The following is a 27428-nucleotide window of genomic DNA, read 5'->3' on the forward strand; positions in this document are numbered from 1 at the left end:
CGCTTTACATCACTGAGGTAGGGCACACAATTCTGTGGTGAGTAACCACAGTACTAAATCGTGTCCACAGTTTTTCTGACTCAACTAATCATCATTTAAATTCAGATTGCTGTGTAAAAAGTGTCTGACCTCAAGTCTTCTGAGAACAGCCATTACATTTAATAATTTTACATCCCTACAGTGCTCCAAAATGGCCGACTTAGCTTAGGGGATAACTCAAAAACCATCTTAAATGTCCACACTTTGACTAGTTTTTCGGCAGTTTTCTGTATCAGTCAGCAAGTCACTCATGCCACCAGTCAGAAAATTATTTCTTGCCTTTGTAATCAAATATCCTAGAGCTGTTTATGTGTCCTAAGTACTGTTGGTGCTATACTTAAGGGGTTATGTACACTCATCTAACATATTTTGTTTATCTTTCTGTAACTCTGGGGACCAGTTTTTCTAAAAGAAATGTCTTCAAAGGATATTCTCATGTCTTATACCAGTATATAATACTATAATACTAATACCCACCCACCCTAATAATTACACTTAATTGCTCATTCTTGTTCTACAGATTGGAACACCCCTGCCTTTCAAGTTCCCGTGTTCTCCAACAGCATATGATCATCTTCCTTACAACCCTCCCTTACTCAGAGGTAGATATATTTAACAGCCCTATAACCATAAGTCATGATCTAACAGGGAGTCTGATACAGAAATTTAAATCCAGATGTACAACATCTGAACATAACTCAAAGGATATAAAAAAAAAAAAAGCCATCCAACATATCGCTAAAATCAAGTTAAACCAACTTACTAGTGTGGGCAGATGTTTAAAGATAGCAGACCCAGTCCTTATTCCATTCACCCTTTTCTAACCTTTCCAAACTCCTCCTTTGGGCTCTGACAGGTGAATATCTCCACTCACCCACTCATGGACTCACGCAGTTGACATTAAAGCTTGAGATTGTTGAGCAACTCTCCTTTCAAACACGAAATGCTTGAACTGTAACTGAATCTCAAGCCATTTATGAATTAGGTGAACATGTTTTCAGAGGTAAAGGTTACCAAAAGGGACACAGGTGAAACATACTCTTTACAATGAATGCAATGAATGAGAACATTTGTAGGTTAATAGACTCTAAATAAAAAAAGGAATAGGGGTCTAAAAAAATCAGGCCAAGTCTAAAGTGCCTTAAATTATAAGTGTCTTAAAATACATGTAGTTTTAAACTTGGTTTCCTTGGTATGTACCTGAATTTGATCCTAGAAAACCTATATGTAGACATAAATTATATAACGAATATTTAGCAATAGTAACACTCCTTTGTGTGATGCTACATGAAGGCTCCAGATTGATCTACTAAGTATGTAATAGTATACTTTCAATGTGATCACCTATAAATGTAATTTTCCCTGGATCAGACCACAGATAGACTGAACTTCAGTGCTAAAACACAGCAGAATAAAAGAGATTAACCTTCTTGTGTAACGCAACACAAGTGACCTGTATGCAGAATGGGGTGGCAGTATTATTGGTGGCAATAAGTAGGTGTCTTTGGCAGGAGTGTTGTTAAGCAAGTGCCAAGTTGGCTGGCTGCGCAGCCCCTGAACGACGGGGACCTATGTTGTGGTGGAAGGGTCTCGTTGGCTTCGAACCCCAAATATAATCTGAGCACTCTATTTATCCTCGCTGGCAACCTGAAACAACGCAGAGCATGTATTATCATTTCTATTATTAGCAGTCTGTACAGTTATTTATAAATGGATGCAGATGATCAAAGCTGATTGGCTTCCCAGTGACTCTGTCAGGGTCCCTGTGCCTACCCGGTCGGCTCAGTATGGCTACATATGTTTTTATTTTCTTTTTTGTTCCTGCTCTCTCCCTTCCCCTCTTTTCCTCCTCCCTCTGCCTGGGCGGAGCTCACCTGTGGGCTCCTGCCCTTGGCCCACGCACCTGGTCGCGATCACGCACCTGTGGCTCATCACGAGAGTGTTCCAGCTCCTTTATAAGATGGCAGCTCTGCGTTTCTCGTTGCTGGATCGTTGCCGACCCTCAGTGTAATCCCAGCTCAGTTACCTCTATTGTGTTTTTTCAGCGATTTGCCTTTATAATCCCTTCGTGTCTCTGTGTACAGATTCCCTGGACCAACCCCTGTGTTACCTGAGTGATTGGAGTATGAAGAGGCGCGTGAGGGGTGGACGGAATGAGTGTGTGACTTTCGGCGTCTTTCCCATTCGTGTGTGGACCCCCGGAGCCCGGCTTTCCCCTCACCTTTGTAAATAGATCACCTGGTGTATTGTAATAAAGACTCTTGTGCTTTCAAGACCTAGAGCCTGCACGTGAGTCCGTTCAGTCCCGTTGTGACAGACTCCTGTTTCACTGTGTTTAAGTGTAAGTGAACCAGCACCCCAGGCCAAACTCAGAAGACCATTTTATTGGTATCATACTATAATATTATGGTAATGTAAGCACTCTGTTTAGCAAAGCAATGTGTGAAGATGAAATAAAATGGTTTATCACACTAACTTGTTTTTAGCAGATATGTACTACTGAATCATTTGTGTATTTCTCACAGAACAAGCCGGTACACTCAGACTGCTTATGAACACCTGGTAAGATTAAAACTATCTGCTATTTTATCTACCCTTCATTTATACAGGGCGGGTTGGCAGAACATCCATGTTTATTAATAGCAGATCCCTGGTAGTGAAATAATAAAACAAGAATAGACAGTATTAAGAATCCCTGAATTTATTTATTTTTTTACATCAACATATATATATGTGTGGTTTAGAAAGATATTGAGATGGTTCTGGGAATACCGAGTTTTTCTAAGTAAATTGAAGAAATGGACTGAAGGAGTTTTCCTTTAAAAGCAAAAGAAATCATTAAAAGACCCACTAGACTGCCTGAAATTTGCTTTCTCATGAAGCTCATAAGCAAGGCAATGCCAGCAAGTAAGTTTGTAATGCTGACATTTACATGGTCGTAGTATCTAAAATAAGAGCTACATAAAGTTTAGAGAGCCGTGCAAAATATGTGGGCACTTTGGGTGCTTGGATTCTTATCCATTAATGATTTATTCACTGTAACGACAACCACAAACAGAAAGGGGGCTTAAAAAATCTTTAAAAAACTGGGTGAAAGTATAACAAGAAGAGCTAATGAAGGCCAGTCACATTTTACTGGTATTATATTATTATATTATTATATATATATAAGATGTTAAATGAGAAACAGGAGCTTGGAACAACATTTTAGGAACAACTTCTGGTGGGAAGTCAGACACACGATGTACGTGACTTGACCAGTTATGTAAATTTAACCAGTTCTGCCGGTTAAATTTACATAACTGGTCAAGTCACGTACATCATGTCAAGCTGACACCAAGATTCTGTCAGAGTTTTTCGGTCTACACCAACACTAACTGTTTACATGATCAAGCAGCTGCAACGAATTACCAGGAACCAAATCTATATCATCAAATGTTCAAAAGCGATTTCCTAAAAGTGTTTATGATCAGAAGCTTCTGATAATGGCATGTAGCGAAGTAGATTTTAGATGCTGGCAGGCTAAGGGGAAAGAATGTTGGTTCCTAGAAACACCCAGTTTATTCAGCTGAAGAATGAAAGATTTCAAATGACAGATTTCTGAAGCTAAACATCTTAATGTTACCTTTGCCTTTTTTTTTTAACACACGCATTTTTCTGAATATGTTTTCAAGTAGATAAAATTGGTCCCAGAGTTGTTTTTATATTGTTTTAGAAAGAGTGGCAAGTATTTGTGGAACATATCAGAGAATATATATGTATTCTCATTGCCCATGTTTTATTAAGTCTTTAGTTTTTAACTTTTCATGCAAATATCTAATTAACTAGTCCCATGTCAGCAGCTCAGTACACTTAAGCATGTAGACATGGTCAAGACAACCAGCTGAAGTTCAAACCGAGCATCAGAATTGATTAATTAATTCTTGAGAATGTTTTCAGTATTTTGTTGAAACTGTACCATGACGAATTTTTCCAGTTCTGAAGGCAAAACGAGGTCAAACCCTGAACAAGCAAGGTATGCATATGCAACAAAGTTGTGTGTGTATGTGTTTGTGTGTGCAGAGTAATATGGTGGATGCTCATGTGATAATTGAAACCCTGAAGTCATCGTATGTACAAATAATCACTGTAAGCACAATAGGTATATTTTATCTAAAAGATACAGTAGACTGTGGTTTTAGTCGCCTCTAGACTTTCTGTGAATTTCACCAAGACCATAATCTGCCTTTCTTTTGAGTGTTCTGAGTAGTTAACCAAACCAGGAAAAAGTTTGCTCATGCTCAAACTGCAATGATCAGATACGGCACTGCATAAGTGCTCGTATAAAAACATTTCCCCTTTATGTTAAATAATACAAACGTGTCAAAAGATGTGTCAAAATTCACATCAGCAGCTCTGTAGATATAACACCTCACTAAGCTAAACTAAATGCTAAAACAAAGTGTGAAAAAACTAAACTAGAAAACTAAGTGAAAGGACAAATCTGAGGAAACACAGTTTATTAGGACTGAGGTATGTAAATCACAGTGAATCAAGTTGTCAATATTTTCATATCTGTACTAAATATTCTAAATCTTACCTCTGGCAAATACCACCAATACAATATGTAGTAAAGCATGAAACTACCACTGAAACTAATGAAAAATAGACTTGAGATTAAACTATTTTAAAACAATAAAAACCAAACTGAAAAAAATACATCAAAAACTGCACTGATTTTAACTTTATTATACTGATTTGTGAGTGTGTGTGTGCAGACAGCTGCAGACACGAGGGAAGTGTTGTTTTTATTATACTTTTTCGTAGTCTGATAAATGGATGCGTGTGAGCTGATGTACATTAATACAGAATCTGTAGGTAAGGGCTTTCTGGTTTGTGTTTGTACTTCCTGTATATTGACCAATTATAGTCTTTGTTTGATCCTTGTAAGGGTGTACTTAGCTTTTCACAGCTCTGCATAGAATCGTGTGAAAAACACCCTTACTGCTTCAATGAGAACTGAGAGCATTAGTAACAAAAAATCAAATGCACTTGTTTAATTGAGCATCGGCATGAGTAAGTTTGAGCACCTCTAGATGAAGTTTTGGGAATTTGTTGGTCTGGAGAACTCAAGTGTGTGTTGACACAATTTCTCAAGGTCATACTATGCAGTGCTCAGAAAACTGCAAAACAAAAATCAAGAGCTATATCCTAGACTCTTCAGGCCTCAGTTACCATGTTAAATTTAAAATGTTCTTTAACAAGTGTGGCTTGTTGGGGGGAGTTGCTGAAAAGATGATGACAGCATGGCTTAGGTTTGCAAAGTTGCAAATGAGCAAATGACTAACACTCCTTCACAATGGTGTGACTGATAAGTCATATAAAAAACAATTACTTTATGTTATAGCTGACACTGAATTGGGAGTGTACTTAGTTTACCACAGGTTTGTACAGCGTCGTGGGAATACTGGATGCTTGAGGTTTTGACTGAAGATGATCAGACATCATCTGACGACAGTGTAGCTTTTGCTTCAAAGTTAATAGGTATAGGGTCATAGCTTCATTAAATTAAAATTCAGGTTCCATGATGACCCCAGGCAGAAACTCTTTAGGATCACCAAAGCTACTGCAGTTCATCACATCCAGCGGTTTTTGAGAAATGTCTCTTTAGCTGCATTTTTGATAGTTGTGATGTAATTACGCTCTCGAAAAATCTTTCTGTTGCAAAAACCACTTATAGAAAAGTTCAATACAACCTCCCACAGTCACTGATAGCATTTAGCCTTCAGGTTTTTGCTTTTACATCTGTCCAAGTCATTCATTTTCATCATTTCATAGACATTTTCTATGCTGCTTACAGCATCCGTCTTTTTACATTTACACAGTTAAATCAATATCTCTAATCTCTCAAACCTGTTGTCATAGGAAACTGGCAGCAGGTGGATGCTGCTGCTGCTGCTGCTGCCTCTGATGATGTCAATGACGCGGTGAGATTTGTTTTTTTCTATTTCGTTTTGAATGCTCAGCAGGACGATAAGCTAATGTGGCAACCATTTTCTCTCTTTTGTGAGATCTTGAACTGGATTATAATAAACTGCCTTCCTTTCATAAATGTCACACCATGGAAAACATGACAGTGTGTGGCTTCGTGTATCTGTTGTGAGATAATGTCAAACTTTGATCTCAAACACAGTGAAGTGGTTAGGCCTTTTTTTTTGACACTCAGCATGGAAAATGTGACTGATCGAGGTGCGGTATTCACTGGCCCAGATGAAAGACCCAAACCACTTCCTGTCTTCAGCAAGGTGCAGACTCAGAGACACATTTAGCGCTAAACAGGAAGATCTCAACCTTATGTAACCTTGGAAGACACTTCTCACACATGCATTCATTTAGCAAAGACACGAGAGAGAAGTGTTTAAATTACAAATTAGCCCATTTACTAATTGCTGTTTTTTAGTCTTTAACATGCAAAACGCTGGCCTCTCCCTCTAGTATTTCATCCCATCTGGCTATTAACTTTATTCCTCTTTTAATGCTGAGCATTTAATAAATGGAAAATTTTTGCTACTGATGGTTTCTAACAGGGAATGGCACAGATGGGCTTACTGCAGACTCAACAGCTTGAAAAGCAACATGTCCAGCAATGGCAAGCAGGGACACTGCCAAAGATTCAACAGCCTGTCAACCTATATGCTTCTTCACTTTGTGCATATTTATCAGCTTCTCTTCCATTAGGCTGCAACGCAAACAACACGCAGCCTCAAACATATCTTACCTCTTTAAGCTTAATGGGCCAATTATGACTCTCACCGTCACTGGAAATCGTTTTCATTAGCTTCATTAGACAGTTTAATTGAATGAGCAAGATGCTAACCAAGCACCGACGCCGGCTTTCCAAAATCACTCTCTGCTCATCGTTAAGGCTGTGTGACTATCATTGCACGAACTGTCTGAGCTTCGAGGGTCCAACAAAAACAAAAAACAAAAAGAAAGAAAGAAAGAAAAAGAAAACTGTCAGCCCAGGCTGTCGATGCATTATGGCGCCTCCCTCGGAAATACTGTCACGCCGTGACTGCCTTTGTTTACTTTTGGATTTTGCTGGATGGAAATTCGGTTTCCTGTCTAAACTTTTGTACAAACTGACAGTATGTGACAAACAGGAGTTTCACAATTCAGCGTGTATTTTAGTTTAGCAACCTCACGCACTGAGAAAATCCTAAAATACTTGTGTGTGATAAGATCAGTGATACAACAGGGTAGCCAACACTGGTAAACACATTTTAGAGCTGAGGTGAACTGTTAGTCGTCACTTGGCCAGCATAAAATCAGATTTCACCCACCAGTTTGAAGCTGATAGGACGTCCGATGATGACACGACAGAAATTAACACATGAACTGAGTGACATTTAAAACAATTTGAGTGCCTGTTATTTAACTCGACAAATACATTCGGGTTTAATGTTTGAACTTTAAAAGAATACATCTTCTAGCCTAAATGACTCCAGCTGCTTTAAGAAGTCAAACTTAAACCAGACACTTTGGCTTGATTCAGTCAAACTGAAATGTCAGGGTTTTTCTCATTTCCCACTGTAATTGAGTTTTGACAGGCTCTTTCACTGTTTCACATCAACTACTGCTTCTTTGCCTCTTCTGTAAGATGTTTCGCTCCAACTGCAAATCGGTGCCAACAGTTTAAATTCTTTGAATTTATTGTTAGAAGCTCGTCTGGAGAGGTAATCTAAATGCAGGACACAGGAATCCTCGCAAAAAAAGAGGGAGTACATGACTGTAACTAACTAAGTAATTAACACTAGCACTGTGCATGAAGCTAGAGAGAGGACGGTGGGTGGAGAAAAGCAGAGACACAAAGGGGCGCAATAAACCCAGCAGAAAACAGGGACCATGATATTGATGCTTAGCTCACTCATTTTTAAATACTTATACTTGCACTCATGAATCAAAATTTTCACTCATGAACTTAAACATCTGAGAAAATAACTCAAAATGTCTGGCAAATCTTTTTTGCCAGACACTGTGTTTTGCCAGACAAAACTGTAAAACGTTTTGGGGCTTTCTCCACCCATAAGTAAAGATCTGAGGTAATTATCTGAAAAATTAATCCTACTTACTCACATTACTGAGAAAATAACTTGAAGTAGTTGTTTGCACTTAACGTGCTGGAGACTTGCAGCTATCTGGTCGTTAAGTCTGACGTCACTAGCCGTGTCTGGGCCTAAACTCAGCTGCAGGTCCATATATCAAACGATCACTATGGCATTACTGAGAGTTGAAAAACTGTCTAAAGTCTTTCATCTTTAATAAAATGATCAGCGTTCTGCTCTACCAGGTGTAACAATTGAGTTTAACATCCAGGCATCCATGAAAACGGAATTTATGACATTTAACGGAGTTAGAAGTTAGCAAGAAGTTAGCTCGCTAGCTTCTATCTAAATACAATATAGCATGTCCTGACTGCGGAGTTTTGGAAACAAATTAAAACGTACAGCTCTGTTATCACTTCCAACATAAATGAAGACAGAAAACTAAACAGCAGTGACGTTTGTAGGGTTACTGAAGTTTGGTTAGCTGGTATATAATGATGTGCTACGCGACCGCTAGCGACACAGCTATGTTAGCATAATATAAACAAGCTAACTTTTTTTTCCACTCGATAAAAGTTAACGTGAGTGTTCTCGGTGGTCAGGAACAAATGTAATCGCATGGCAGGATGCTGTAAAAGGACCAAACTTCAGCCAGGAGAACAACTGAGATAATCCATCCACAATACAAGGTTAGTCATTCATATACTGCTGCATGGGCTGGGCTGTAGTTACATCCTAAGGTTTTAAAAACTGAGCTTAAATAAATGATTAGCGATAATAAAAGCCGAGGGAGGTCAACAGTGATCACTGACTGTTTTAGGAGCTTTTTGAGATTAAATAGAAGAAAATACATAACATTAAACATGTTAACAACACAAAAGCCATATTAAACGCAGACTACTTTAGGCCCGGAAGTAGGATTCGTCACGTCATCACTTAACAACCAGATAGACTAAATATAAATACTGAGAAACTGGAAACAGGGGACATTTGCTTTCAAAATAAAGGTAGGTCAGAATTTCAGGTTATTGTATAAAATTTTGACTTACTAACTCAAACTTCTGAAAAAAGAAATGACTAAAAATTCAGAAAGATTACATTAAATTTCAATTTACCTCTGCAAATCAAGGGGAAAAAAATCCTAGTCGGTGGCAGAAACGAGCTTCCGCACATTTGAGTGTTTGCAGACAAGTTTTTGTCTTCTGAAACCCTCTTTCAGCATTTGTGCCATTTCAAATATATCCACTGCGTGCTATTTTCATCAGAATTAGCAACTTTTTTTGTTTTATTAAAATGTATTCAACTTTAATTAAAAAGAAACACTTAAATGAGATATTATCCCAGAGTGATGTGTTGGTTTAGTTAACAATGACAGAAATTAAACACATTAAATCCCCAAAATAACCAAGCTCACTGTGTCAGCGTGTTTAAATTATAATTAGAAATACATTTATAACCCATTTCATAAGTCATCTTGTGATGCCCACCTCTGAGGGGAGTTCCAGCTGAAGGCTGAGAAGTACTGAATTAGCCGATGACTGCATGCAGTGAAAATAAAATAATAAATTTCTCCTGAAAGTGTTGCCTGAGTGAGGAGGGCCGTCACTGTGACGGATTACCAGAAGAGGTATAGTTTACACCGAACAATAACAGCTCCATCACCAAACTCATAACAGCCCTATTTTCTCTGAGTTGGGCTAGTCTGCTCAGTATTATTCATTCAAGCTGGCATGTCCCTCCGCCTGAGGAAGGGTGACTCATCCTCATGGTCACTTAGCAACTACCAAATATTGTTTAGTTAACAATCAGAAAAATTTAAACATTTGCTCTCACTTGCTCGCATACACACTCATGCTTATAATCTGTATTTTCAAGGAGGGAACCTCACTGTCTCCGATACACTGTAGTTCTTTATGTGTAATATAAAGTATTGGTCATGCTTTCTCAATAATAGCAAATACTGTCATTCTGCCTGCAGTGGGATCCCAATTTAATTGTGACCTTAACCCAGGATGGAAGCGTATCATACACATGGATGGATTTACACGGCTGGGGGTTTTGCATAATGTTCCCTGATATTTATACCCATCACCCTCAGTGAGCGTGTGTTTAATAAACGTCCGTGTCCTCTCAAAGGTTATAAACCAAACTTCTCAGTCTTGACCTTCAAGTGGAGAAACTTATCGGATGCACTCGCTGCCCTCGACCAAAAGGATAAGACAATATAAATAACAATGACTCTCTGCGCCCGCTGCTCATCGTGTCTAAATAGCAACTGTTTCCAGGACAGGGGAGGTCACCTGCTGCATGGCTCTGTGGGAGCCAGGCCCTTTTAGCTCTTAAGAGGAGGTTGAGCTTTAGCCTCTCTTTGCAGCTGCCCCCCCAGCTCTAGACGATTACTGCAACAAACAGAAAGTGATATTCTGTGAGTTTCTAGTATTAATTTCTTTGTCTCTCCAGGCTCACTTATACATACAGCTCATGTTAACTGCCCATCTTGCCTCTTTTATTCTACACAAGCTGTTGCAGCTGTCAGAAATGTAAAATGCTCCACTTCCTGTGTGACTGAGGGTGATTTTGCTGGGGAAAACTTGCCAGATACCAGGTGTATAGAATAGCATATGCAAAACCTTTCCTGAGTAGGCTAATGAATATTAAATGTTCAGTGAGAAGTAAACAAGCGCTGAACTTTGTTTTTGTATTTTCCTCAGGACATTGTTAATTCTCTTGGATGTTTGAGCTTCACTATGCAGAATGATGCACTGACAGTTAAAGCGAGGAAGCTTTCATAAACATGCCACGGATCGTTTTTTATTCACCAATTACGTTCATACAGAGCGCAGCGAAATGATGTCACCGCTGATTTTGTGCTGTTTAAGGTAGTTAGCCAAAAACAAATGGAAGTTTGCATTTTAACTCGATTTTAGATTTAAATCAAAACTGTTATATGTACAGTAGGGATCAGAAGTTAGATCCACTCATCGTGGGCATGTCATGGTAATTTGGGGCTTTTATGATTTCTTTGAACTGTTCTTTTTGCAGTGTGGATTTGTTGTTCAGCATATCTAATCGCTTTAAAAAGGAGAAGTGGGTGCACAAGTGTGTATTTATTTTGGATTTTCTCTAATGCCCACAGGGTCAAAGACATACATACAGGATCAAATATATGATATTTGGTTAAATGTCCCTTAGATAGTTGCACCTCAACCAGATGCTTTTAGTAGCTATCGACAAGCATTTAAATTGAATTGAATTGTTGCCAAAGACCTGGCTTTTAAGCTTAGCCCACAAATTTTCATGTAGGGTTGAGGTCAACCATTTTGGAAGTTTAATGGCCCATTTGGGGTGGCTGTAGCTCAGAAAGTCATCTACTAATTGGAACGTTGGTGATTCGATTCCTGGCTGTTCCAGTCTGCATGACAGTGTATCCTTGGGCAAACCCAAGTTGCTCTCTGATGCATCACTATCAGATAGAAAGCACTTAGCTAGAAAAAGCATAGAAAAAAGTGCTGGTGTGAGTAGATAAATGAAACATGTTGGCTTGAGTGGTAAAGCGCTATATAAGAACCAATCCCTTACCATTTTTAAAGAACTGCAGATTCCAGGATCATCAATTTAATCAAGTGTACACATTAGTGGCGGTGTATTGTTATTTGTATGGTTATTTCTGACCTTGTGTGGATTAGAGGAAATCCAAAATAAATTCAGACCTCTGCACCCAATTGGTTTTTAAAGTCATGAACTTCAACAGCAAACAAAAAATCGGATCTACTGAGAAATATATATCATGGCATGAAACTTGACATGACACATCATCTTGTGTCTGAAGACGTTTCGTTATGAGTGTGACTCTATGTGTTGTTTTCAGGTTAAGGAGAGAATTTTAAATCAATCAGATGCCTTCTAGTATTCTTGGTAAGATAAGAATCAAATCATCTAAAAGGCCTAAAATTTAAAAACAGCACAGTTCTTTATGTGTTAGAGGTATGACACTGAAAAACTATTTTGAAGGCAAAAAGCTTCTCAGAGCTTATCTAAAATTTGAGTTTAAGGCAAACACCTACGGGCAAATTCAAAACAATCCTAGTTCACAGAAAAATTACACAAGTGTGAAGTACAAACCCGTAGAATAGATACTCGTGTACTCGTGAATTCTGGATTTCCAATGAATTTGGGGGATCTTCTAACCAGGTAAATGACTTTCTTGTGAGACTAACACTTAAAAAAAAATAAAAGAGGATTATTGCGTTTTCAGTCATAATGTGACCGTCAGACTCTTGGTAAATATAAGAAAGGTTACATACACTGTGTCCCAAAGCGCTCCTGTAGGAAAGAATTGGGATGCGTTATCCTCCAGCCAGGTAGGAAAATTTATTTGCATGTGGTGAAGTTTCCTCTTTTATCAACACGGTGTAAATTAGGTCAGCTCGATACATGACACTGACATCATCACAAATGCTTTGCATACACTGAACCAGTACAGCAAGTAGTTCCACTAGTAAAGATTCTGGTGTCAGGTATCTTCTGTTATGAAAACATGCAGTGACCTGGGCGTTACTGACTTTTAAAGAGTGAAAGATGGGAAAAAACTCACGCACTGGCTAAGTTGCTGAAAATAATGCATGTAATTTGTTAATTTGTCTTTGTTTTTGTGTTAGCCTTGTTAGCCAAAGACCCTTTTAAAGAAGTTATTCTGGGTTTCCTGACCACATCTGATCAATGGATGACTTTTACCTTTGAGCATGATATCTCCACTAAAAGCTATCTTTAAAGATGGGTTTCCCCACATGATCCCATGACCATGCTTACATCATGTGATGGCTACTGAGTAAACGCAGTCCACTGATAAAGAAGCTGTCTGTGTCTGGTTATTGGACTTTGAGCTTTGGTGACTCTTTCTTGTTTTAGTTCCTTTACCACAGAGGAGGTACTTTCAGTGACACATGTGTCTGCCTGTGTCACTATCAATAAGATTACAAAGAACCTGTGTGACAGAATTTCATGAAACTTGGTGGAGAGGTAAAAACTGAACCAAGGATGAATCTTGTACATTTTGTTGCAGATAAATATTTTTCGAATTATGAGACACAGCATTGGCCTTCTTGGTATACACTCTCTGAGCTGGTTGTCTAAAATGACCATTCCTCGTCATTTCCAATTAAGCATTACAATAATATGTGACTCAAGTGTTTTTTTTAACAAGGCCATTTCTGTATGCTCTTCCCAAGAATGCTCTCTGCCATGGTCGCACTCCCATCATAAAAAAACAAGCTTGGTTTATCCTGCCTATCTTGGTCCTTGACACTTAAGATATTCTTCATCCCAAGAATTTAAATTCCTGTTTAAATAATGTTGAAAATTGTTAGGCTAGCGCTCAGCTGTTGCTATGTAGTCTGTGTGAAATATACATACTAGGAGCTTTCTTAGGCACAGCTTGGTATTATGGTACTGGAAACATTTCTCAGAGATTTTGGTCCATATCGACACCAACAACCCCAACAGCCGCAGTCAAAGTCACTTAAACCACCTTTCTTCCCAATTCTGATGCTCGGTTTGAATTTCAACTGGTCATATTGACAATTTTTACATGTTTCAATGAATTGAGTTGCTGCCATGTGATTGGCTGATTACTGATTTGATTTTAACATTTTTCTGTCTATCAGCACATGTAGGATTAGTCAAAAACTAAGCCAAACTTCATATAACTTGGTAGCAAAGAGGAACATCGTTAAAGGAGAATATTGTGAAATGGTGTATTTGTCTTGGTATGAATACCCTTCTAGTCCACCACATGTGGGATTTAAGGCAATGAACTCAAACATTTACCGTAACTTATTTACTGTTCCTTTTGTGAAATATCAAATTGTAATAATGACTTTATTCTGCAACCTGCAGCCTCCTTCGGTAAGCACTTTTAAAAGATCATGTACTCGATTTTTAAAAAATATCCTCCTGGGAGCACATCAGAAGCCACTGCTATCTTTGTTCTTGTGTTTTCTCTGCCTTTATCCGAGTCTCCTTGGGAAACTAATGATGTCCTTTCTTGCTCTCCCTTTGTTCACAGTCTGACAAAGTGGAAGCCTACAATGCAGGAAAGCTGATGAGTATGCAAATGACTGGAGACAGAGAGACAAAGGGAGAGAAATGAAAGCAGAGAGGCAGTAGTGGAGAGTGATATGTGTCATTTGGTGATGTCATGCATCCGAGCGTCCAGGGTGACAGCGGCGGTGGTAACAGCCTGAGTCAGAGGATGACATCAACGCTACAAGCTGTCAGACAGGTTGTGAAAGGGCTTAGTCTCACGTTCCCATTGTCCCTTGGTTAATGCTTTTATTCAGGCTGCCACCGGCCTTACCATTTGTTAATCTGACCTAACACACACTTAAACACAGGACAAAGACACACAAACAGCAAATTTAAAGGCCAGCGTAGAGAAAGGCTAGCGGTGAAATGTCAGCCTATAACACACCATCAGAGCTTTTTGAATACAAAAGAAGGAGCACACAGTTTTGAGTGAGGTCAGGCAATGAAAATTTACTAGCAGACAGATTCAGTGGAGTTTACAAAGCTTGAATTGATTGCCTTACCGTGAACAAACATAAAGGCAGAATTTTACTTTTACTTTTTCTTACTATTGAACACAGTGAAAGACCACAACTAACATTAAACTGGCCATTTTAAAGCATGTCTTATTTATATCTCTGTGTCACAGAGCTCCAAATGAATCAGAAACACTATTAGACTGGGTTAGTTGTTCCTTCATTATCACAGACATAGGCAGTTTATCTGCAGCCTACATGTGGTACACTCTCTTTGTGTTCTGAGAATGTGTTTAACTAGAACACAGAGTATTTACTCCCATTTGAGGAGAACTTGTGAGTTCTGCGAACAGCTTTTTAAATTAGTTTTCAGGAGGAACAAATGGACTGTGGGGCTGTGCGCCACAATCTTGATGTGTTAACAGATGGACAAACCTGTTGTTTGTTTTGCTCTTGTTCTGCTATTCTTGGAATTTGCTGACAAGAAATATACAAAACAGCACCAAGATTTCCATTAAGACAAAAGGACATGGGTAAGAATTAAAAAAAAAAAAAAAACGATCTGACATACTAAACGTTTTATTGAAGATGCAAAATAAGAAATATCTTTCCTCACTCTGTACTCAGACTTCAGCTTTGTGTTGTAATGATATTTTTAAAGGGATCATATTATGCTAAATATTTTCAGCCCAACATCTACTCTTATAAAAGTGGATGCTCAAACCGAATAGTTTTTAAATAATTGGGTCAGTGTGTGTACAAGCAATCCCTGTGAGACGAAAGCTCTGGCTATAGTTTACTGCTGTAAACACTCAGATTCAGACAAGGTTGTTACACTTCAGTAAGAGAAGTTATCTTTAACATGACCATCACAGGTACAGTGCACAGTAGGCCACCATTTGATGTTCATCAAAAAATAAAACCAAGAAACAAATGTAAACCTCATGATCGTACAAGATGAAAAGGAGTTTGTTCTAGTAATATTTGAGGAAAAAAATACTACTGGAAGTGGTATTAGAGTATTAATATTAATGTGTGTGTAAAAAATCTCTTTGCAAGTCATTAAGCTGGGAAGAAACAAACATAAACATCATGATAGTACAAGTCAAATTCTATCTCTGGGTTGTAAAATGAATAAAAAAGCCAATAGCTGGTCATTTTCACCCCTGCAGTCGTGTTAAATATTGTGAAAATGGGCGTCTGTCTTGTCCTGCTGATCATGTCACTGCAACCACAATCTGCACAGCAATGACCGTGGGTGGAGACATGCTATTGAGACACCACTTCCTTCCTGTCCCTTGTTAAGTAAGCTAAAAGAGCACATAATCTATAAATTGAAAGTAGCTCATTGGTATTGACAGATAACCAGTCAGCAATCGTTTTTATGTAGAAAATGACTCATACACAGCAAACACCCACCAAAGACAGTCAAAAATGTGGTGGGTGAGTTCCATTTTAGGATTATGGATGTTCCTAATTTGCTAGTCTTTTAAACAACAGAGAGAAAAAATTAGACTTGTCTAAAAGAGAGAAAACCTGAAGAAAATTGTCGAAACATATATTTGGTTCATAGTTTAGGACAAATATAAAACCATATATCACATTTATTGTTAATCAAACCATGTTTTAGATGTTGCTGAAATGCGTAGCAGTTTGCACCATACATGAAATTGCAAACACCCACAGTGCCAGATCAGTTTGGGTAACCTTAGCAGTGGGAGTCACAGTTGCCTTGGTTTCTTGGTTATATTCCAGTTTATTGTGATAAAACTGACATACAACTGTTCTTTTGTTTACTTTTTTTTTTTTAAAGAGAGAGAGAGACATCAAAGTACTGCAGAATATCGCAATAGAGAAAAGGTCCTTATATATATATATTGTTCTAGAGCTTGCATCGCGCAATAACAGCTTCCCACTGCACCATTTAAAGCACACCAGCCATATTTATTTCATAGACTACAGTTTGTTCATGTACATATGTCTTTTTCACACAATAAGGTTATTTGTGGAGTTCCACAGGGTTCTGTCCTGGGACCATTTCTGTTTACATTCTACATGTTTCCTTCAGGCAGTATTATTAGAAACCATAGCATAGATTTTCATTTCTATACAGGTGACACCCAGCTTTATATATCCACAAAGTCAGATGACACACACCAATTGGCCAATTAGAAACATAGCGTCTAACCCGATATCTACTCTGGATGGGATTACCACTTCAACTAGGGGTGGGCGATATAAACGATATACGATATAAACTATATAAATTTGGCCAACGATAAAGATTTTGACTGCAGCCCATGTCCAAATTCATGGACTCCATCCTCCTGAGGACCCGGCCTTTGCGGTCTATGTGGGCCGGGTCCTCAGAAGGTCGGGTAGGCCGGAGAGTAAACGGCTGGGGAAATTGGACGGTCCTCCCTTCTGATTAGCGTCACCGCCGTCTCGGTGGAGTTTAATAAACTCTGCCGTCTGCTCCTTGCTATCTAAAATATAACAGGACACTGGCGTAAATTGTCGACCGTCTCACACTTCTGTTTCAGTTTTCTGTTTGACGTTTAGTCAGCTGTGTAAAAACCAAGGAGGAACCCACCCAGGGTTAATAAAGTTTAATTTTATCTAATCTAATCTAATAACTTTAATCTCAGCCAAACCGATTTACTCACGAACAAACAAAACACTGAAAAAAGCCCAACAATAACATTTTTAGGTTGTCTAAGTGACTTATATATTACGTTTAACCCGAGTAGCGAAAGTCCGTGGTGATCTGAAAATGACGTGCTGGGAGTTGTGCCGTTCTCGGCGGCTTCAGTGACCCTCAAGCTCCCGGCTAGCTGTTGAGCTGGTGGGTAGCAGACGTCTCTGAAAACGTCGAAGCACGTTTGCAAATGTGATATCTTGATAAACCGAGCAGATATTTGATGTTTACATAGCTACTTTCTCGCCTAAAATATGTTAAAAGTTTATTTTGTGACCCAGAAAGATTAGTATGAGTAATTTTAAAACTTAGTTATTTTTTTTAAAACTTATTAAAGATGAAAGAATTTAGACCGTTTTTAACTCTCAGTGTTTGTTTGACTTTGGGAACTGAAGGTGACGGAGTTTTGGACCCAGATTACTCCGTGAAGCTCCTCATTACGGCAGCCATAATGGTCTGACAATCCATCAAGCAGTACGGCTTACCAAAGTTGTACTAAAACATTTTTTAACAGATTTCTGCACGCCCAAATCGGTTCGAGGTCAGTAAGCACAACCAGAATTCATACATAAGGCACACTCTTGATTTTTGAGAAAATTAAAGGATTTTAACCCTTGTGTGGTGTTCGTATTTTTGTTACTCAGCCAGTGTTCATGGGTCTGGTGGACCCGCTAGAGTTTTGGCTTTCCAAATTAACACTATCAAACAATTTTATGTTAAATTACTCAACAGATGTTTACTTCATCCCAATTACAAGACATATGAACAGCAAACATGGTTAATTTTTTCCCTTTACCTTTGTTAGATCACATTTATGAATTAATGTGCTTCTCGTTTTTCTTTTATATAAAATGTTATAAATAAATCAGTTATAATCAAGTGGAGTGAGTGGAAAGACACAACACATTTACACGTGAAAAAATAATTAATTGTTTAATTTTTCTTTTGAAAAAAACTGAACACGGGTCTCACGGACCTGAACACCATACAAGGGTTAAGTGTGCCTTATAGTGTGGAAAGTATGTTATGCAGAAGAAAATAATATATCGCGATATATATCGTTACAGCACGTGCTTCAAGTTATATCGCGATATGGATTTTAGGCCATATCGCCCAGCACTAACTTCAACACTGTGAGAAATCTTTCATGGTCATTTATGACTGGGACATGTGCTTCAATGTGCTTTTTAAACAAATATGTAAGACCACATTCTTAAACTCTAAAATCAGAAAAATGCTGTGTCAGAACAATGCTGAAAAACTAGTATGGACTAGTATTCCTGGTGGTGGACTAGCAAAGGCAGCAACGCTAAAAGTTTAGTTGACTTGTTGCAGCCATCTGTACTCTGGATTTTTCAAGCCTCACTGTCAACACTTGGTTCATCTACATTTCTTTCTTTTTTTTTATTTGGAGCTAGAAGAGACTGTATTGAGGTTGATTAGTAAGCTGCATCCATACACATGGAAAATTGTTATGGAAAATTTCATGCTCCAAAACTGCAAAAGCCAAACAGGTTAATCACAGTACAGTCCGTATGACGGTGGAAGTTAACATTACAGACCAAATCTATAAACATGTTATAAACAATTTCAGTGTCAGAGTCTATAGCTTGGTTTTGAAGACAGTCGCAATAGGTCATTAGAGGAACTGCACTGAACTCCATTTTTCAGACCTGGAGTTTTCCTACTTTGTCCCCACTGACTTACTAAAAATAACGTCACCAGCATTTTAGTATTATTTCTGTTCAAGAGCAGGATATGATGACATGTTGTCCACACAAATTATGTAATTTATGGTTCAAATTAGAAAGCCCTGAACAGCTTTAATGGATGTATTTCCACAGTTTTCATATATTTGCTTATAGTTGGGGGTTTTTTTGTTTTTTTTTCTTACTAATGCATTTAATAACTCGTCACCGCAATAAATATCTAAATGACAAATTTTAACTGATGTCACTGTTGCATAATCTGGAAAAAAATCAACCACATTATCTCCATTAACAACCATCCAGATGTGTGTGTGGGGGGCAACGGAAGTGTTGTTTCAAACAATGATGAGTAAAGGAGGAAATGCAAAGAGACAGACAGGCCACACGCTCTGTCTCCCACATTCATTCGAAACGCAGCAGGCTTTGTTGTATTTCCAACCACACAAAGACCATCTATGCAGTCTGGGTACACTAACAAACAAGGCTTCTTTGGGTCAGGTTGAGCTTGTTGTTTGTTCATTGCTCATTGTACTTACACAGAATTATAGATGAGTGGGGGCAACGTGAGTCAGTGGGCACATATACACCTACATGAGTCATTGTGGCATACGCAGCTGACAGGTTAGTTTCTGGAAAATTATTTCAAAGGACTATTCAGCCTACCTTGAGTTTACACCTGTAGAGTTTCGGGGGAATGCACTGTGTGGGAAGCGTGCCTCAGCTGCAAGCTGCAGGCTTGATAAATTTGTGTTTGGCTGTGTTGGTGGATGATATCACCTTGATGACATCACCACTGAAGTAATATAAATATTCATTATGTTTTCTTATACTTGAGAAAAAAAGAAACATAATGGGTGGTAAAAATCGAAGATTACATGTTTACTGAAATCCAGAGTCATTATCCTTTTCAGTTTAGCCACAACACTCATCAGAAGGACAAGAAAGGGGCATAAATTAAAAGATTGTCATTTAAAGACTCACAAAAGATGCCCACATATGGAAAAGATCTTATTTGATCTTCCAGATGCTTTACTCACAGATTCTTCCATTTGAGACCTCTCAAATAAAAAAAATTGAAGCTAAACTTTGAAACAGCAGTTAAAAGGTTCAAACAGTGTGCTACAAGTACATGGAGCGACCTGATGCAGGACTGAATTTATGTCTCTCAAGCAAGAAAGTATGATTTGGAGTATACTAGACGTTTCTAAAATTAAATGGGTCACAAATTCATTTGGTTACAATAACAGTAATACCATAAAAATCAAGAAAGGAAAACATGAAACAAAAAAAAAACATAGGCACAGGTTTTATAATGTCAACGCATGAACAATACCAGGATCTTAAAACTGTGGCTGCTAAATGAATATTATTCATTTTAATGTGTGTTTCTCCTACTGTGATGGGTTCATATGCTGCTGCCAGAATGCTGTATTATAAGGTAAGGTTTTGTCTCTTCATAATAAGTAATACTATTTGGAGTATTCAGAGAAAACACAGTTACATGAAGTAATCTGTGGCTCTGGAAAGACCTTATAGGTTGTTACAGCATATGTGGGACTGCATTTTTAGGCACAGCACCAGCAGACCTGCTGTAGGCTGAAACTTAACTTACTCACAGCAAACACTCGATAGGGTTTGATCACAAACCCATCAGGTAGAACGCAACATATTTAGTTATGATGTGAAAACCTACAATCTACAGGTAGAACAATCTGTATGGTGTTATTTAAGTCTGGCACTTGATGTCATCCGTTGGAATGTATATCAACCAGAAAAACTGATTATTTAATCTAAACCAGGGGCCTCAATTATTATCAGCATTTTTGATATGGCCTGCCATAGCAAAGCAAAGTAAGAAAGGTTAATTCAAGGACCCACTCTGACACATTTCCTTAAGTTATGATGGTAGACTTTGAACTGGGAAAAACGAAGGCGAAATTGGTGAATTTTTTCTAAAGACATCTTCAGCTGTTTCTCATCAGCTTTGCCGATTGATGGTGGATTAAATTCAAAGGTTTTCAGACTATATTTTTATTCCTTAAGAAGAAAGGGCATGATTGGGAGTTTTTGTTTTTTTTTGTAGGTCATCGTGTAATAGGTTTTCTAGTTCATTCTACTTGAGATCAAATTGAGTTGTATATGGCCCATAAACTAAAACAGGTTTGACACACTGGTTTAGATTTATAGTAGATTCGTAGTTGTGTGTGGTTTGTTAAAATATTCCCTTCTTTCTAGATGCAATAAAGATATATTGTCACAGCTGTCTTCCATGGCTTAATAATTGATGCCCGCCTGGAATTCAGTTGTGCTCTCTTTTTCACATTTCTGATCACTCAGGAGTTTTTTTCCCCCACCCGTTTGTGCTCCAGTTGGCCAGCCTCTGCAGAGCTTGAAGGAAAGTCACAACATTTGGACTACCACTTATCACACTGAGGCACACAAGAAATTAAACCTTCATAGCCTCAGGTGAATGCTCTGCTGGTCAAGGCACTTTGCATTTTGGAGTCATTACATTGCTGTTCTGCTCAGATGGGAAAACAGCAGTTGTCCACATAACTCTATACACACACAAAATTTCAGAAATAAGCTCAATTTATCCCATTTGAGCAATTGTTCGCTGAGATCAGACATTAATATATGTATAGGAATAAGCTGTTTATTCCAAGGCCAAGATTTTATTCCCAGCTGGATAAGTAGAGCAATCTTAGAAGTCAAGAGGATCAGTTTGTGTTCACCAGCCTGATCTTTTCTCACAGTCTGTGCACAGCAGAGAAAGCTCTTGGTCTTGGCACATACACAGAGCTGAGCGCCTTCTCCCCAGAAATCAGCTCACAGTTTTTATTCTCCTAATACATTATTGAAAGCTATTTTTGCAGCTGCACTCAGAGAACAAAGGTATTGCAGTTGTCACTTTCAACTTCACAGACAGAACAGGGAGGATATTTTGGGAATCTTTTTTTTTTTTGCCTTTTTTCTCTCCACAAGTTCCACAAGACTTGCCTCCCCTCAAGCAATTTTTGTCTAAATATCTGAATGTATGGCGAGTGTGTCGAAACACTCTTGTTATCATGCTGTTCAAATGGGCCATCTTAAGTCTGGAATACACCGGCTATTCTGCTACAGAGCAGTTCATCATGAGAGGATTTAAAGTCAGCACAGCACTGACTCTGTAGCAGCCCATATGGAAAAGAAATAGTAAAAACTTATATGTGATTACTCATGAAAGTGGCCACTTTCTCATTACTTTCATATATTGTTTTAGTAAGTATCCAAAACATACACGTTTCATTATATAATTTTTCAAGGGATCTTATATCTGTTTTCACTCTTATATGCTTTTCATACAAGTTTCACACAAGACAGATACAAACTTTATAAGATTTATATATATCTTTTCCATATGGGAGAGTAGCATAGATTGCATGCATGGGTACAAAGGCTGCTGAGATAAAGATAAAAGTATTGTGCAACCAGTTGCTGGTGGTTGCTCATGTGAAATTGGTCACAAGAATCTATACACCACTACACAGCGCTGGTATCCTCATTGCGATTGCTTTGGCCAATAGCAGGATCCCACGGTCACCAGTAGTTTGCATGCATGAGGCCAACTTGTTTCCAAAAACGGCGGTAGTGAAGCGATGGTGAAGCTTAGAAAAGTGCAACGCAAACCGGAAATGAAAATCGTTAGATGCAAAGTAAAAGTTCCCTCAGCTGTATGGCACAGCTTTTCAACAGGTTAGAGAATACAACTTTTTGCAAGTGACTGCAGGGTACCAGCAAGTTGTAGACCAGTCTCTAGACCTGTGTGACCGAGGTCTTACTAAGGTGCATCCAAAGACCCTACAGGTGCATCACACAGACACCTGTTAATTAGTGCTAAGCATCACTAACCAAAATTGGAGCACAGACTTTGTGAATGGGGGTGTCAGTACAATTAACCAAACAACAGGTCGTACAATCAAATTATCTGTGGCAAAGCCTCACAAACAGCTAGGACTGTATCCACCTCTTTCTGCAAGAGTCACTCAGCACACACGTCTAATAATCATAAACTGAAACATTAATGTGGAAAAAAGCTACAGAAATAAAACTATGTTTTGTACCACCAGCATCGACATTACAGAAAGGTCACTGTGCCTCCTCAGCTGAATTCGTGTGACATCATTTTACTTCTAGTTGTAACAGTAAGCCATTCAGTTTTTGCAGTAACGACCATGATCATATGAATTATTCACTTAAGAATAGCTTTACTGTATCAACAGCGATCGTGGTAGCATGACTGATTTTGGAATGGATGAGTGCAAGTCAGTCTTTGGGAATTACCTATCATGTGTTACTTTGGAACTAAAAGAAGGGCATTCATCAGCTTGTGATGCTAGCTTTAAAGCATGAGCTCACTTGAAAATTGCAAAACAAATGTAAATGTGTTGGGAGATATTCTGTGCTCACAGTCAGTGATCCTAACTGTCCGAGTATGTGGTGAGTTCATTAATCCTTTTCTGTACCCTGACAAAGTGTTGCTCCTCTTTTGTATACTACGCAGTCTCAAACAGATATTTCTGTACTTTCGTAACTGTTGCCCCATTTCTTTATAAGTGTAATATGCATGTATGACTGTTACCAGATTTATCATGTGGTTTAAAGTAGGTAAGTAGGTTGTTCATGCTCAAATTGCTCATGTACCCTATAGAGGTGGGTCAGTGTTTAGGTTTTAATTATAGACTATGGGACTGCTTTAAAAGTATATTTAATGAGTTATTTTTACTGTAGATTTTAGTTTATATCCTCTGTTTTGTTTCTGAACAATTCTGAACATTTCTGGTGCAAAGTTGAGTATTTAACCATGGTGCTTTACAGGCCATTTGAGGATCTGTAGTCCCCGAGGTCATTCTTTTACTTTCCATTTTCTCTTCCTTCGCTGTCACCCTTAAATAAAGGCGTAAAACGCACAAACATAATCTTTAAATCTTTTTATTCATGAGCTGATTTGTATTCCCCTTTAATTTCTTAGTTTGATCTTCTGTCGTATTTTGAACCACAGCGTTTACTTCGTTTTATCTCCTTCCTGCTTGTAGCACGCAGCACTGGTGAACACATCAGTATGTTAAGTCCAAATTGCATGGCCGAATTATCGAGCTTTCTCCCTCCATCTCCCTCTTTTGCTCCACTTCCAAGCCCTTTCCATACTTGAAATGTTTTGCAGGGTTACTGAGATGTTACACTGTCACTGTGCAAGTCTGGATTTTAAGTTACAAATCCTCAGAGCCCTGAAGACCAACCAAGCGAGACTCTGAGTCACCCAATGCAGTGTGTGCGTATGTGCAATTGTGTGTGTAGCTTTTGTAGAGCAGGGAGCGAGGCTGTACGAGATGGGAAAACTCAATGTCAGCCACACACAGCAAAGAACCATCCAAGGCCTTTAGATGTCAAGCACAAAATTAAAACATCTCTCTGAGCGCCGTTTGTGTGTATTTGTCCCAGAAGCAAATAGATTCAGCCTGCAACCTGCGTGGATGATTAATTACACAAACAGTTATTATGCTTGTCAGTTCACAGTGGGGTTAGGCCAAAGACGTCATTAAATTTCTCTCAGGGCTAAACGAGGTTTTAATGGGTCTGTTAGAGTCATCAGAAGAACCTATGGAGACAGGATTTTTTTTAATTTTATTTTACCTGATAGATTTTACAGTACCATTTGTCGCAGCAGCCTTGGAGTGCACTCCCAGATGAACATACATCATTGCTTCATGTAGGCTGAGAACTGGTGGAGCTGGTAGAACTGGTGGAGCTGCTCAGCGGCCAGTAGCTCTATACTTACTTCCTCCTCCTACCATTATTCTTCAAATGTGATTTCATTTACATCAACAGCCACTAAGCCAACGTGTACTGAATGATTGTGTTTACATCAGCGCTAACTTTGATTGTAAATTTTTTTGATTTAGTTGCAGTCGTAGTCTTTTGACTAGAACATCATTTAGTTTTCTTTTAGTTTCAATCGACTAAATATCATAAGATCATAGTAGACTAAATCTAAAGTTGATTCAGTTGAATAAAATATAAAGTGTTAAAGTTTGCCGTGGTTTTACCAGTGTGAGTTGCTCCATGATTTAGAAAGCGTTTCATTTTCCTTGATATCAAATGTGAAATGTGTCCATGTGTCTGCTCTTGCCTTCTTCCCAAGCACTGACATTTGGTTGTATTTTTCATGAGAAACAGGGAGCAAGCGTGTTAGCAGAACCCTCCCACCCAGATCAAACTGTGCGTGTCTAACCTTACCGCAGACAGACTGCTTCTGACTGGAGGACTTCCGAGCTTGTGCCGCCTTTCTACACAACCTAATTGGTTCTGATTGGATCGTCTCTCCAGAATGTTTTCATTTAATTTTTATTAGTTGACGAAAGTGTCAGTACCTTTCATCATAGTTTTTGTACTCATGCATTCATTTTGATTTAGTTATCCTCTTGCTTTCACTGAAAAAAAGAAAAGAAAAAGCAATTGATGAAAAATATGACAAAAATTATTAGTCAACGAAATTAACACTGGTTTACATGATGTTATTTGGCTTAAATAACGCTGAAGTCTACATTAACACCAGTATTGGAAAATCTTACCCATAAAAAACTTTGTTACATTTCTATTGCTGCTTGTAAGTTCAAGTCCTCATCCGGTTCTGTTCTAGGGCCTCTACTTTTTCTGCTGTTTATATCTGCTCCCTCTTCAGGACATTTTGGACATTTTTAAGAACTGCTATGCACTGCTAAGCAGGTGACATTCAGTTTCAACACATTCCGTTTAGTTTTAAGATATTTCTAAGCAGCCACCCTATGATAGCTGGGATAGGCACCAGCTCCCCCACAACCCTGAGAATATGTGGAAGACAGTGGATGGATATTTCTGAGCTTCGGATCTTGCAAAGGTGCTTAGACACTTTTAAAAGTTTGATGGATAACATTATTTTACAACTTAAGAAAATAATAGATATCCTTGTTTGTGTCTCTCACAGATTTGGTATTGGAAACTCCAGGTTCCTTTGCCACTTTTGCTATATCTTCTATCAGGAACCTACAGGTAACTTTTAACTCAGTTTTCACTTAGGATACTCACATTAAAACCTCTGGTTTGCTCTTATTTTTTATCATTTAAGGAATATTGCCGTTGCCATGCTCTGATCTAGAAATTGTTTTTCATGCTTTTATTTCATCACATTGGGGTTACTGTAATTCATTGTTAACAAAGCTTCCTTGGAACCTCTGCAGGTCAGTCAGAGCACTGCTGAGAGGCTTCTAAGTACTCACATGTCACATCGTTGCTAATCCAGTTGCATTACTTCCCTATTAATTATAATTTTGAAATTCCCCACAAAAAAATAATTAACGTTTAAGTTGCATTTTGTACACAGCTGAGTGTCTGTACCATTTAGATGTCTGTTAGGCCTCCAATCAACAGAACATTGCTCAGTGGATGAAGGTGAATTGCTTGAAATTAGGCTAAATTCAAATCTTTACAGAGCTAGAAACAAATACTGTTCAATAAAATTGTGAAGTAATTTGTTTTTAAAGCTGAACGGAGTTATACCACAAAACGTCCAAATATCTAGTGATCAGCGAGCATAATTCTGTGATATTTCAGACTGTTTAACATTAATGTATCTACTGTTGCTTGAATCATTCTAATTTTGTTGAAATGACTGGGAAAATAAGTTGGAAAAGAGCATGAACTCCCCTCCAGCGTTTCAAAGAATAATAATCAGTGTGTTTGTTTTCAGGCGTGATTACAAGTAAAGACAGAAATCAGCCACCTGGTACAACCACTTCACTGTATTAGAAATCTCAGTCTAGAGCTACTTGGCGCCTTGACCTCATCACCCTGCATATTCATCACACTGGATAATTAGGACTGCATTCTTGGAAATATGTGATGTTTTGCAAGAACTACAGATTTATGGGTATAGCATCTGAACATCGATATCAGCTTTATTTATGGTAAAAATGTTGCAAAATGTACACGCTTGTAGAATAAAATGTGAGAACGTGTTAAAAAAAACTTTGAAATTGTAATTGAATATTTTCCCTTGTAAAAATGCTTCAGACGCTTGTGTTTAAGTTACTGTAAAATAAGTAAATATCAGTAAATATGCCATTTACTGAAGGTGGTGGAAATGTTGTGGTTATATAAATTGTTTTGGGTAAATGTTAAAAAAAAAAGAATAGGGCATGGAGAGTTTTAAATTCAGTTATTATTATAATAAACATTGACTTTTTCCCAGGGGGGAGAGGGATACATTACTATAAGAAAATAAAATAAATTGCATTGGATCAGCCAAATTATTATTTTGTATATCAGTACTGGGCCAGTGCAT

General features: G+C 38.2%; 1 protein-coding gene and 2 long non-coding RNA genes across 4 annotated transcripts in view; 2 read left to right on the top strand and 1 right to left on the bottom strand.

The window, feature by feature from the left end:
• Positions 1-12594, bottom strand: part of dusp10 (dual specificity phosphatase 10) — a 24648-nt gene extending 12054 nt beyond the window's left edge. Inside the window, exon 1 of the mRNA XM_026142825.2 lies at positions 12428-12594. The gene's annotated coding sequence lies outside the window, so the exon portion shown is untranslated. The remainder of the gene's footprint in view (positions 1-12427) is intronic.
• On the top strand, positions 1905-2514 carry LOC113006707 (uncharacterized). The gene is made up of 2 exons (XR_003269794.2): positions 1905-2046; positions 2124-2514. It is a non-coding gene; the product is annotated as an uncharacterized LOC113006707 (long non-coding RNA).
• On the top strand, positions 4012-27112 carry LOC145420325 (uncharacterized). Of its 2 annotated transcripts, XR_013901625.1 has the most exons (4): positions 4012-4054; positions 5944-6005; positions 26073-26137; positions 26835-27112. It is a non-coding gene; the product is annotated as an uncharacterized LOC145420325 (long non-coding RNA). The 2 variants fall into 2 exon arrangements; XR_013901624.1 differs by lacking the exons at positions 4012-4054; positions 5944-6005 and adding an exon at positions 25791-25985.
• The last annotated feature ends 316 nt before the right edge of the window (positions 27113-27428 follow it).

This window comes from Astatotilapia calliptera, chromosome 15 (assembly GCF_964374335.1).
Source record: "Astatotilapia calliptera chromosome 15, fAstCal68.1, whole genome shotgun sequence".
Lineage (NCBI taxonomy): Eukaryota > Metazoa > Chordata > Actinopteri > Cichliformes > Cichlidae > Astatotilapia > Astatotilapia calliptera.